General features: G+C 41.8%; 1 protein-coding gene across 5 annotated transcripts in view; it reads right to left on the bottom strand.

Moving 5' to 3' along the window:
* The window catches only part of LOC148037688 (uncharacterized), a 76,743-nt gene that overhangs the window by 46,918 nt on the left and 17,185 nt on the right, over positions 1 to 12,640 (bottom strand). For 2 of the 5 annotated variants that reach the window (XR_015690671.1, XR_015690670.1), the window contains exon 1: positions 2 to 4,318. The exons of the other annotated variants lie outside the window; for them this stretch is intronic. The gene's annotated coding sequence lies outside the window, so the exon portion shown is untranslated. Of the gene's footprint in view, position 1; positions 4,319 to 12,640 lie in introns of those variants that run through there. 5 annotated transcript variants of the gene reach the window in all.

Raw genomic sequence — 12,640 nt, 5'->3', positions numbered from 1 at the left:
CCGGTGTGGAAGGCCGATGTTGAGGTGTTTTGCTACTCCTGGCTGAGTAGATTTCTGTGTAGATATAGAACGCCAGCGAGGTTGGTAGATTAGGTGGCCATGATCGTATTGCCTCAACCTTTGTAGGGTCCATGCGAATACCATCAGCTAATACAATATGCCCCAAAAAGTGAATTTCATGCAAGAAGAATTCACTTTTCTTATCATTGATAACCAGTCTATGCTCATGCAATTCATTGAATACAATGTCCAAGTGTTTTCTATGCTCTGCCTCGTTCTTTGAATAGACAATCATGCCATCAAAGAAAGTGCACACAAATCCTCATTGTGGCCTGAAGATATGATCTATCATCCAATTAAAAGTGACAAGAGCATTCGTAAGTCCAAAAGGCATAACAAGAAACTCATACAATCCAAAAGACATCCTAAAAGCTGTCTTAGGCAGATCTTCTGGTCTAATGTGTATCTGATGATACCCACTTTTCAAATCTATACGGCTAAATATGGCTGCCCCTTGCAATCTATCCATAACATCATCGATCCGAGGAATCGGAAAGTGATTATTTATTATGATCTTGTTCAGAGCACAATAATCAATACACATACGCCATGAACCATCCTTTTTCTGCACCAAAAGCACTAGAGAACAAAAAGAAGATGAGCTGGGCTGAATCAGCCTTTTTTCTAACAACTCATTTACCTAACTCATAATCTCCTCCTGTTGGGCTGCACTGACTCTGTAGGGTGGCTTATTAGGTGGGCTATTTCCAGGGATAAGATCTATGCCATGATCTTCTAGCCTTTCAGGCGGTAGCTGCCCTAGAAGTGACTGAGAGAAGCAATCAACATACATTTTCAGAAATGACATGCAATCCTTCTCTAGCTTATACATGTTCCCAACATTCTCACTATCATCTTTATCCTTAGTAAAAACCAAGTACACTGAAAGATGATTTTTCATTACTTTAGAAATGGCAGCTGTAGATACAACAGGGACAGACTTGCCTTTCAACTTTACATCAAGTGTGAGTACCTTTTCCTTATGCTGAATAATGATCTTTTTTGCATGAGAATCAATCACTGCATGCATACGGTGACACCATGGCATACCAAGCAATACATCACAACCCTCAAGTGGAGCAATGAAGAACTCTTCATTGTCCATATATCCTTGTATGTGCAACCAAAGCTTTCCAATGAGCAGTGTGACAAGCTCTGCATGGCCTTTACCTGCCATTCCAATTTTCCCCATGGGTCCCATCTCATCCTCTCTAATGCCTAGACGGGCGGCCATGTCAACTGAGATGAAGTTGGCTCGACCACCATTATCAAAGAAAATCAATGCATGCTGATCCCTAATTTTGCTCCATGCTCTGCACAACTCAGTAGCATCATCATTGGGAAAATCACTAACAACATCAGGCACCAATCCCACTGATGTTTTGGGCTTCTTTCCTTTAGAATCTCCCTAATTTCCTGATGTTTTGGGCAAGATTTCCTTTAGAATCTTGCCCAATAGCAACATTTTCAGCCTGTTGTCCATAATCTGAGCCTTGGCATTGCGTTTCCTTCATTCCCATGTGAACGTTCATACTGAGAGGCATCATCATTGCTTGAGTCCATCTCACTATATGAAGACATATTGCTTTAATTTCTCAACTGAGAGTAAAAATTAGCACTAGCACAAAGCTTTGGCTTTCAATCAGGTGCCTCGGGCACACTAAATCAAGGGATTGAGTGGTATCTCGGCAATGGGACCATGTAACCAGCCTTCCTTCCGCGGATGGGTGGTAAATCCCTGATTACAACTTAATTACAGCAGCAAACAATTAGTGAAAATCTGAAAATACAAATTTATCTACATGTGCTGAAATAAACTGCTGAAACACAAGACAAAAAGAGAAAAGAAAAGAACACGATACAGAAGAGAGCTCAGATGTATGCACGGGAAATGAAATCCATATATCTGAACACGAGACAATCGCATACAACAGTGAGTCACTGGCTGCGTGGGCACTGGCACTGGCTCTGGCTCTGGCTCCTCTCTCCACAGAGTCTGCAGATGGTGAAGGTGATGATATTGACTGAGGAGGAGCACTGAGTATAAATAGGCTGAAAAAGTGGGGAGCAATAATGCTGGTCGGACAGCATTAATGCTGGCCGACTGGTGCATAAAAATGCACCACTGGCATAAAATGCCACACCAAAAAAAAAAAACTAAAATACCTAATAAAAATGCCCAGCCCAGATCAAGCTCAGACTCACACATGAGCTGACAAATACTCTGCTAACATACCATAGGTATGGTGTCTCCAGAAACTCCAGCTTGGATCTCGTATTTCTTGCCTTTGTTGGTGAGTTCTACCTTCTTTTTCTGAGAGAAGATGGTTGAATCTACTCTATGATTCCAGGGCATACCAAGAATCACATCGCAACCATCAAGGTCTCCGATACAGAAGGTATCTTCATCACTGTAGCCTTGAATTTGAAACTTGAGCTTGCCAATGCAGGGTGTCACAGTCTTCACTGTGTCACCTTCATCAGCATTTAAAGCTTAGCGAACTTATGCCGGAGTGTCCATCTCTTCATTCTTTAATCCAAGCTCTTTAGCTAATTGCAAGGAAATGATATTTTCATTCGTTCCAAGATCTATCAAGAATAGTGCTTGCTTACCTTGCAACTGTCCCCAAGCTTTTAATAATTTGCACGTCTCTGGAGTGTGAGTTGTGTTTGCAACTACATCACTGATAGCATTGATTTTCACTAGCGACTTAGGCTTGTTGTTAGAAACCTTGCTTTGTCCCTTGTTTGGACATTGCTTTGCTATGTGGCCTGTTTGTCCACATCTAAAGCACTTCCCTTCTTTCATGAAGCGTTGCTTTTCTTCTTTGGAAAGTTGCTTTGCTTGTGGGTATAGATTGGAGAGAAATTGAGGAGCATTAGGAGGTGCATAGGGCTTTATCTTCTTTTGATTTGATGGCTGCTTTTGCCGCTCTTTTTGTCCTTCATTTGGGGCTGAATACTCCTCATCATCAGCTACTCTCTTCTTATCATTCTTTTGGAATGATTTGTTGCCATTGTGCTCCATTTCCCATGTCTCAGCATGGTCAATGAGTTCCCTGAGACTAGAACAATGATAATGATTAAGAGCAGTACGAAGTTTAAAATGCAAACCTCCTTGAAACTTCCTAAGCTTTTCCGAACTGCTGATCTTCTTGAAATGTTGGACCTTCAAAAGTAGCTCCCAAAATCTCTTGGTATAGTCACCAAGTGACTCATTTTTCCTTTGCCAAAGCCGATCCCATTCCATTTTTACATCTCTTTTAAAATGAACAGAAAGAAATTGGCTTTGTATCATGCGAACAAAGGACCGCCATGATTTTGGGGCAGCGTGATCATATTCCAACCCCGTCCACCAAGTATGGGCTAAGTCAGTTAAATGTAAAGCTGCAAACTTAATCTTTTCTTTTTCTTTATACTTGTCACGACCATACAAAATTTGAAATTGACAAATAAACTTCAGAAGAAGATCAGGATTTCGGGAACCATCATACATACTGAACTTGATCTTCTTTTCAAGTTGAGATAGTGACTTAAGTCTTCTTCTTCTTCTTATGCCCTCGTCCATGCCTGGATCTTGAGGTTGAAGATGATGAAGTGCTTAATGGGGATGAAGATGGAGACAAGGGTGAAGAATGTCGATGCCTTTGACAATGATGAGGTCTTCCACGAGAAGGGTGTGACTCTTCGTCACTAGAAGAGGGTCCATCAGAGTAGGCGCCAGATGACTTTGAAGAAGAGGATGAGCTTCGACGCGATCTCTTTCTTTGTCTTGAAGTAGAATGGGACTACCTCTTAGAAGTAGTTGGACTTCTTGATCGGCTCCTTTCATTGGTATGGCTTTGTCTCCTTGAAGCAAATGGGCTTCTTTCCTTGAATTCTTTGGGATTCTCAACTTTTTCTAGTTTGAGAAGTTGGTCACGAATTTGCTGATTCTCCTCTCTAAGACTTTGAATGGCTTGAAGGATAGCACTCAACTAATCCATTGAGACTCTTAAGAAAAAAAATATACTCAAGCACTCAATGCAAGGGCTGAAAACAAACAAACTTATAATTGTAAGCACTACCAGTGTTGGGGTGAGGACCGAGCCAAAGCTCTGATACCACTGTAACCGCCCCGAACAACGTAGTATGCTTAACAATTATGATATTCGCTTGTTTTCGAGATTTAATATAAAAGAGAATGAACACTTAAAGCTGAAAATGAAAATTACTCACAAAATTACAGCCATGAAAATGTAAAAGTAATGGAGACAAGATTGAGGGTTGAAGATGGGCAAACCCCCCCTCCCCCCCCCCCACCCGAAGGAATGTATTTCTGCTCAACCCAAGTCCCTTAGGGAAGAGCTCAGTTACAATCAACCTGAGAGTGAGGAGAAGTAATTCTCACTCTCACAAGATCATGCAAAGATGTACAAACACACATGCATTATCTATTATGCAATGATAAGAACTGATTTCTTTAGAGTATGAGAAAAGAAAGAGGGCAAATCCGCCTTTCTCCATCGTTGAACAGTAGTACATGGATAGGGCTTGCTTCTTGTTGCTAAAATGGAAGAAAGAGCTTGAGAAGGAGGTGCTGTAATGAATTTACAGGCTTGCTGTCCTATAAAACAGCAGTGATAGAAGAAGGAATATGGAGGAATTTGATAATGGAGAAGTAGGGGATGATGATGGGGATGGATGGGGCCAGTTTTTGGCTATCTGTGGGTGCTGTACATGAGTTTACAGCAAAGAAAAATGATGCTGAATGAAGAAAAACGAGCTCTTATTTATAGGAAAGAGAAGAGCTAGTACAAAAGGGGAAAGTGGAGTAGCACAAGACAAGTGTCCAGCCACATGTCATGAGATGTGACTAGTGGTGGGACACTTGGAAACTTGTGTGACAAGTGTCTTGACACTTGTCTCTTCTCTATGGCCTTCCTTTTGAGCTGAATACTGTCAATAATAGAAACAACCAAATTTAGTAAGCACAGTCAGAGTACAGAACTTACTATTTTTAGAATGACATCCCTATTTTTTAGGACTAGTATTTTTAGGCTAATTCGAGGCTCCTAAAATTTAGGGACACCCCCCCTCCCCCAATATGGGTGTCATATGAAAGCTTTTTCCGTGTACATCGCAAAAACGGTATCAGAATCTTCATGTGACTTTCCTATGCAAAGAAATGTGCATTTCAAGCTTTCAGCCCACACATGCACATTATACAAGCATTTCATGATCATGCCATCTTGTTGATTGTAACTGTCTGTTCTGGTGGATCTAGCCCACACTTCAAGGTATCAATCTTTTCTGTGTGCGAGTCTAACCCTGATATGCGTGAGTTCTGGTCACAGGCACCCAATCGGGCCATATAGGTGGAAGTGTGAACTATCTTTTCTCTAATCCACCGCGTGGGTCCACCATAACCTGTGACCACTCATCAGTGGCCAGCTCCAATGTACTTTTCTTTATATCTAATTAGTGCAAAGGAAATAAATTTAATAAATCATTATATAAACAAATTAATGAAAAAGGATACAAATTCTATTTCTATAGAGTTGTGACATCTCCGAAACCTGGAAGGGCCCAAAGTATCTCATACTCAACTTCAATAACAATCTTTCACTTCCTTTCATCTTTTTCATCCTTGCCTTTCCAAAACGCAGCAATACATAATCGCCCTTTGCAAACTGCAAAGCACATCTATGATGATCAGTTGCCCTCTTTTGCTTTTCCAGTGATCTTTGAAGTGCATACTTTATCTTTGCATAGGCTATATCCAAGTTTTCCACATAACGGTCAGCATCAAAGATCTTATCCTTAGTTTGCAAGATAGGTGGTACCTTTTTGCTACCCTCAACCACCTCAAATGGAGCTTTGCCAGAGTGCAACTATGCACTGTGTTGTTGTAAGCAAACTCAACCAAGGATAAATACTACTCCCACTGTGTCTTATGGTCTAAAATATAGCACCTCAAAAGATCTAACATTGTGGAAATTTTCTTCCTCAAACTAACCATCTGTCTGCACATGGAAGGACGAGGAGAATTTTAGCATGGTACCCGTATTCTCAAACAACCCCTTCTAAAATAAACTAGTCATTCGAGGGTCTAGATCACTAATGATTGACTCTGGCATACCATGATACTTAAAGATGTGTCGCAAAAAAAAGCGTACCATATAATCAGTCATTATTTTCTTCCTCATCGAAATGAAATGGGCTTGTTTACTAAACTTGCAAATATCCCATCATTCCCTGTAGATGTCCTAGGAAGCTTAAAAATAAATTCCATTGCAATGCTCTGACAAGGCCTATCCAGAATAGGCAAGGGCTGCAATAAACCTGGCATATTTTGCCTATCATGCTTTACCTTCTGACATATGATGCAAATCTTGACAAATAGTTCTACATCGTGCCTCAAAGCTGGCCAATAAAAGAAATACTCCATTGCCTTGACCGTGGCATCAATATCTCTTTATCCTGCATACGAAGGAGCATGACTTTCAATGATAACTCTAGGCCTTAACTGCTTTGTGACACATAGTCATCCATGCATAATTAGAAATCCATATCTTAGCACAAAGTGTTCATGCCTTTGATCATTGCAAAGTTGATAGCAAAGTCCAAATCAGCAACATATTGCTCTTTCATGGCATCCAACTCAGTGTAATAAACCATGCTGACGACGACTAAAATTTATAGCTTACGTGATAGTGCATTAGCCACAATATTCTTTTTACCATCAATATGTACAATTTGAAAATGAAACACAGAGAAATTTTTCCCATCTCATATGCTCCTCTGATAACTTTGTTTGAGTTAGAAAGTATCTCAAAGTTTGATGGTTTGTATGCACTGTAAAATCAGCCCCCAACAAATAGTGTTTCCATATAGATAGTGCATGAATTATAGCCAACAACTCTTTCTCATAGACATGCAAACTCTTTTTTGCACTGTGGAGAATTTGGCTCTCACGAGCCACAACTCCGCCGTCTTACATAAGAACAGTCCTAATGATGTTACCACATGCATCACATTGAACTTCGAATGACTTTCTTAGATTGGGCAACACAACCATAGGATCTAAAGTCATCTCTTCCTTCAACTTTTCAAATGCTGAAATTTCCATTACTCTCCATCTAAATGGCACATTCTTCGTTTGCAAAGCATGCAATGGAGATGCAATTTCAGCAAACCGTAATACTTCCTATAATAAGAACATGAACCCAAGAAGTTGCAGATCTCATGCACATTTCTCAAAGGTGGCCTCAACCTTTGCAGGGGATGTAAATACCATCAACAGATATAATATGTCCCAAAAGTGGATTTCATGCAAAAAAAAATCACTTTTCTTGTCATTGATAACCAGCCTATGCTTACACAATTCATTGAACACAATGTCCAAGTGTCTTCTATGCTCTGGCTCATTGTTTGAATAGACAATCATGTCATCAAAGAAAGTGCCCACAAATCCTCTATGTGACCTAAAAATGCAATCCATCATCTAATTGAAAGTGGCAAGATCATTCATAAGTCCAAAAGGTATAACAAGAAACTCATACAACCCAAAAGATGTCTTGAAAAGCTATCTTGGGCACATCATCTGGTCTACAATGCGAAAGCGAATGACCAAGACAAAGAGTGAACAAAGAGAGAAGAGAGAGAGAGAAGAAGACAGTGAAACATAGAAAATCTGCAGTGAAGAATGTTGTATAAGGATGCAGAAATATACACGAGTGCAGAGAGAATATATGTGTAATGTCTCCACCTCAAAGATCTGAGTCTCCATAAGCCCCGAGAGTAGTCTCCACGGTCTGCAGCCTGAAATCTGTGAAAACAACTGTTGGAGACTGCTGAAATCAGGGCCAATAAATAGGCCAGGGAAAATGCCATAAATAATGCAAGTCGGTTGCATTTAATGCAACTGATTGGATAGCAACTATCCGACGTGCCTTGGTTGACTGCAACAAATCTAACCAATTGTACCACATGGCACCTGCACTTCCTGCCTGCTGTATGGACTGACTGCCATGTGGACTGCCTGGAGAAACTGCAGAGAAACTGCTCAGATCTGAATCTGTGTGTTCAGGGAATGCCAATCTCTAACAAGAATTGCTTTCCAATTCCTCGAATCGATGATGTTATGGATAGATTACAAGGGGAAACCATATTCAATCATATAGATTCGAAAAGTGGATATCATCAAATACTCACTCTAACATGGTATCAGAGCATTGAAGGACTGGACCCATTTGAAGAGGAGATTTCAGCGTGACACAAGGCTACGTTTTCAGTGTTCAAATGCGAGCAGGAGGGCTGTGCATCAAAACAAGGCTAAGGTGAGCGTGGGTGTGCGAGAAAGGAGAAGATTTGCTGAAACTACTCCAGGTTTTTGTTGTTAGAGAAGGAAGAAGGTTGTGTTTTGGGCCTTCAAGTGTAGATTCTACCTTTTCATCGCCTTTGGCGGGTAAAGAAGGAGCGGGATGAGCGAACCAAAGTCCTAGCATGCTATATTCTCACAATCAAAGGGGACTGCTTTTTGTGTTTTGTGTAGCCATTGTAGGCGAAGATGTCTTCTAGGGCTGAGACAAAGTTTTAGGTGATCATGGATCGGAAGGTGCCCGTCTTACCGACTCTTCCATAATATCAAAAGCTCGATATCGAGAATTAGCACATCTTGTGGGTCATGATGCTTGCCATTCTGGAGTCCTATGATTTGGCAAAGCTTGTTACGGAGGCTATTCATCATCCTTCTTTATGAGATAAGTCTCGATTCTCTTCCAGTGATAAGGTGGAGTTGGCAAAAGCTCAAGCACATTGGGATAAACTGAATGCTCACATTCGCTTGTTTTTATTTCTCTCATGTACTACTGCTATTCTCTCATATTGAGCATTTGACGGTGGCCCGGGAGATATGGCCAGAGCTTGATCAAGTGTAAAATCGGATGACCATCATGAAGTGAGTTTCTTTAGAAGTGCAGATGCGGGCCATGAGTGTCAACAAGTCATCTTCTATATGGGAGCATATTAACAATTTGAGGCAGCTTCAGATGCAGGTTCAAAATGCAGGGAAGGTGATCACTTTTGAAGACATGGCGATAACTCTTCTTTCACAGTTACCGCCCCGTTTTAGTGGTTTTTTTTCCACCTTGATTGCTTCAAGGCGGGTTTGAGACTCTTTGGTGGGAAGAGTTGGTTCCTATGGCCTTGAACCAAGAGGAGTAATTGAAAGGGACCAATGCTTCTAAATCTGAGGCCTTGGTTGGCCAATCCTCTCAAAAGAAGGGAAAGGACCGAAAGGAGGAGGATAAATCTAAGAACAAAGAAAAGGAGTCTACTTGTCACATCTGTGGCAAAACAGGTCACTGGAAGAAGGATTGCCTCAACAAGGAGAAGAAGAAGAAGTAGAAATCTTCAAAGAATTCCGTAGTAGTGGTTGCTCTCTCATCAGTTGCTTTCCTCCACTTGAAGGTGGTTGAGGATTCGACATTAACAGCTTCTAATGCTGCATTGACTGCCCCATATACTCGGGAGTGGATTGTTAACAATGGTGCCTCCCGGCACAACTCCTTCTTCAGCATAGGTGTTGCTCATTTGTGGCCTTCGCATGGCCAAATTCTCATTGGTGATAGTTCATCTATTCTTATACACGTACAAGGAAACATGCATCTTATTCCAGATGGACAAGGTGGTGCCCATACATCCGAGGTACTTTATGTATCGGCCTTAGGGTACCATCTACTTTCGGTGCACAAGATTTGTGCCCTCCGCCTCTTGGTCGAATTTGATGTGGATTCTTTTCGAATTCTTGATCGAGGATCAAGACAGGTTCTTTCTTTAGGTTATGAGGAGGATGGAGTCTACAAGTTGCGGTCTTTTTCTGCCTTGACTTCTCTTTTTCTTACCTCACAAACTCAGTCTAAGCTTTGGCATGCTTGGTTTGGCCACCTCAATTATGATTACCTTCGGAAGGCGTCCAAGGGACAGCTTGTTTCGGATATTTTGGTAGGCTAGTAGCCTTGTGTATTTTACATCTGTGAGAAGCAGACTTGTGATGTTATTCCTAGCAAGGCTTTGAGGTAGTCTTCAGTACACTTGGATCTTGTTTCTACCAATCTTTGTGGATCGATGAGGATAAAGTCTCTTCAAGGCAGCTTGGGAGCTTGTATTTCATGCTAATTGTGGATAATTACAGCAAGATGACATGGGATTATTTCTTGAAGCTAAAGTCACTGGCTTTCTCCAACTTTAAGGATTGGTTGCTCTATATGGAGAACCGATCGGGCCGGAAGCTGAAGACCTTACGATTGGATAAGGGCGGAGAATTTGTTCCTAATGAGCTTGCTTATTTTTGTGCATATTGTAGTATTCACCAAGAGTTTGCAAATACAAATACCTCTTAAGAGAATGGCATCTTGGAGCAGAAGAATCACAATGTGATCGAGATGGCCCGTACCATGATGGAGCATCGTCAGACACCTCAGTGTCTATGGACTGAGGTTGTGGCTACGGCAACTCACATCCTTAATCATTTCCCTACTTCCGTTGTTGCTGGTATGACTCCATATGAGACATACTTTGAGTCTAAGCCAGATGTTTCTTATTTCAAGGTTTTTGGGTGTGATGCCTATTTTCACATCCCGAAGACAGAGCGTGACAAATTTGACGTGGCTTCCACACAACAGGTGTTTGTGGGCTATAGCTCACAGTCTCAAGGCTATCGATTGTATGATCCTGTTAAGCCGGATGTCCACACGAGCCGTGATGTTCGGTTTGTGGAAGTTCGAGTCTCAGAGGGGAGTGAGAAACAACCTGTTTTTGGAGATCCCGGTGATAGGTAGGTGCAAGCGACTCTTCCTCTAGAGCTTGTGTCTCTTGAGGACTCTTCTTCAGATGAGGAGCTTAGTTCTCAGCCACTGGATTCACCGATTGCCCCCCCGCCATCGGTGGACCTTCCCAAAACTTCAGTAGATGGTGAGCGACAAGGCGAGATCCGGCCTCCTTCTCATTGGGCTCATGCCACTCTTCCTGATACATGGATTGAGGGGGTCCTTGAGGAGTGGTAGCCACAGGATGGCCTATGGCATTCTCGGAGGAAGCAAGCATACCACACTGAGCTTGTTTACACTAATTACTATTTGATGTCTTGTGTCATGCAAGATTGAGAGCCCACTTCCATGAAGGAGGCTTTATAGCATGATCATTGGTGAAAAGCAATGGAGCAAGAGCTGGAGTCGATCGAGAGGAATGACACTTGGTTTCTCGTGTTGAGGCGTCCTCATAAGAAGATCATTGGAGTCAAATGGGTCTTCAAGTCCAAGTACCGCAGTGATGGCACATTGGACAAGCACAAGGCCCGCCTTCTTGCTAAAGGTTTTGCACAGCGCCTAGGCATTGATTTCCATGATACTTTTTCCCTTATAGCTCAGATGGCCACTATTCGTTTAGTTCTTGCCTTGGCTAGCCATAGGAGATGGCCGGTACTCCCCACTCTCTAGGGAGCCTAAATCCTTCCCACACAGTAAAACATCGGCTATAGCAACAGTCTCTATGGGCTAAGACATGCTAGACACAATGGATTTAATGCAAAAATCCCTGATTCCTTTGGGCAGCCCACAAACATATTTTTCCACTTGCTCATGAAGGGATATGGGCCGATAAGAAGTAATAGGTAGCAATGCATCCCAAAAATTCTTATTATATTGCTCCAAATTATTAATTTCCTTAGTGTCTAGCTTATTCCAAGCTGTCATAATGTCCACCTCAAAGGTACTTGCCAACCAATTTGATGCAAACATTTGCTTGAATTGTATCCACATTGACGGTGCTCTACCTTGCATTAAAAGAGTGGACCACCACTGCAATGCATTCCCTTTCAAGAAAGTGATTGCCTTTCGAATCTTCGAGGACTCCATGAAATTCCCCCCTGAATAGGTTGCATCAAACTGCTGAATGAAAGTCAAAGCTTTCAATCTATCTTGTGCACCACTAAAGGACTCAAACTTCACTGCTTTTCCAACCTCATCATAGTCTTTTGCTGCCCCTTTGGGTGTGAAGTTGTCATACACTGGCTGTTGCAAAAAGGGTACATTTGTTGAAATTTACATCAAAACCAACACCAAACGGAGCATTTGCATGACCAGCACTCATTCCTTGAGCCCCGGTGCAAATTCATTACCAAACATGCTACTTTGTGCCCCAGGCATAAAATCAATGTTGTCATACATAGGGTATTGCACATTTCTAGCCATACCCAAATACATTGGGCCTTGCATACCATACATTGGCTGCTGAATACCATAGGGATTTGTGCCATACATTACCGTATGTGGTCCCTGTCCACATAGCATGAAAAATCGTGCTTCCACCAAAGTATCCTAGCTGCTCTAGCATAGCATGCATGCTCAGCTATCCAAAATCCATTGGATCGACACTTCCATGGCCTTGCATTTGCATTCCTTGCCTCCTAGGTACCAACTATTTTGCTTCATTAGTATCTTTGGGAGCTTTAAGTGAAGGCTTTGGCATTAGCTTCAGTGTACCTTGCTGTCCTGAAGGTGTAGAATCTGTCTGCTTCTTCTTCTTGCCCTTGTTGTCC

Source organism: Lygodium microphyllum, chromosome 4, assembly GCF_053477565.2.
Source record: "Lygodium microphyllum isolate KBCC chromosome 4, Lygodium_microphyllum_v1.1.10, whole genome shotgun sequence".
In the NCBI taxonomy this organism is placed as follows: Eukaryota; Viridiplantae; Streptophyta; class Polypodiopsida; order Schizaeales; family Lygodiaceae; genus Lygodium; species Lygodium microphyllum.
The sequence above is the reverse complement of the archived record's forward strand: the minus strand, read 5'-3'. Positions and strand labels throughout refer to the sequence as shown.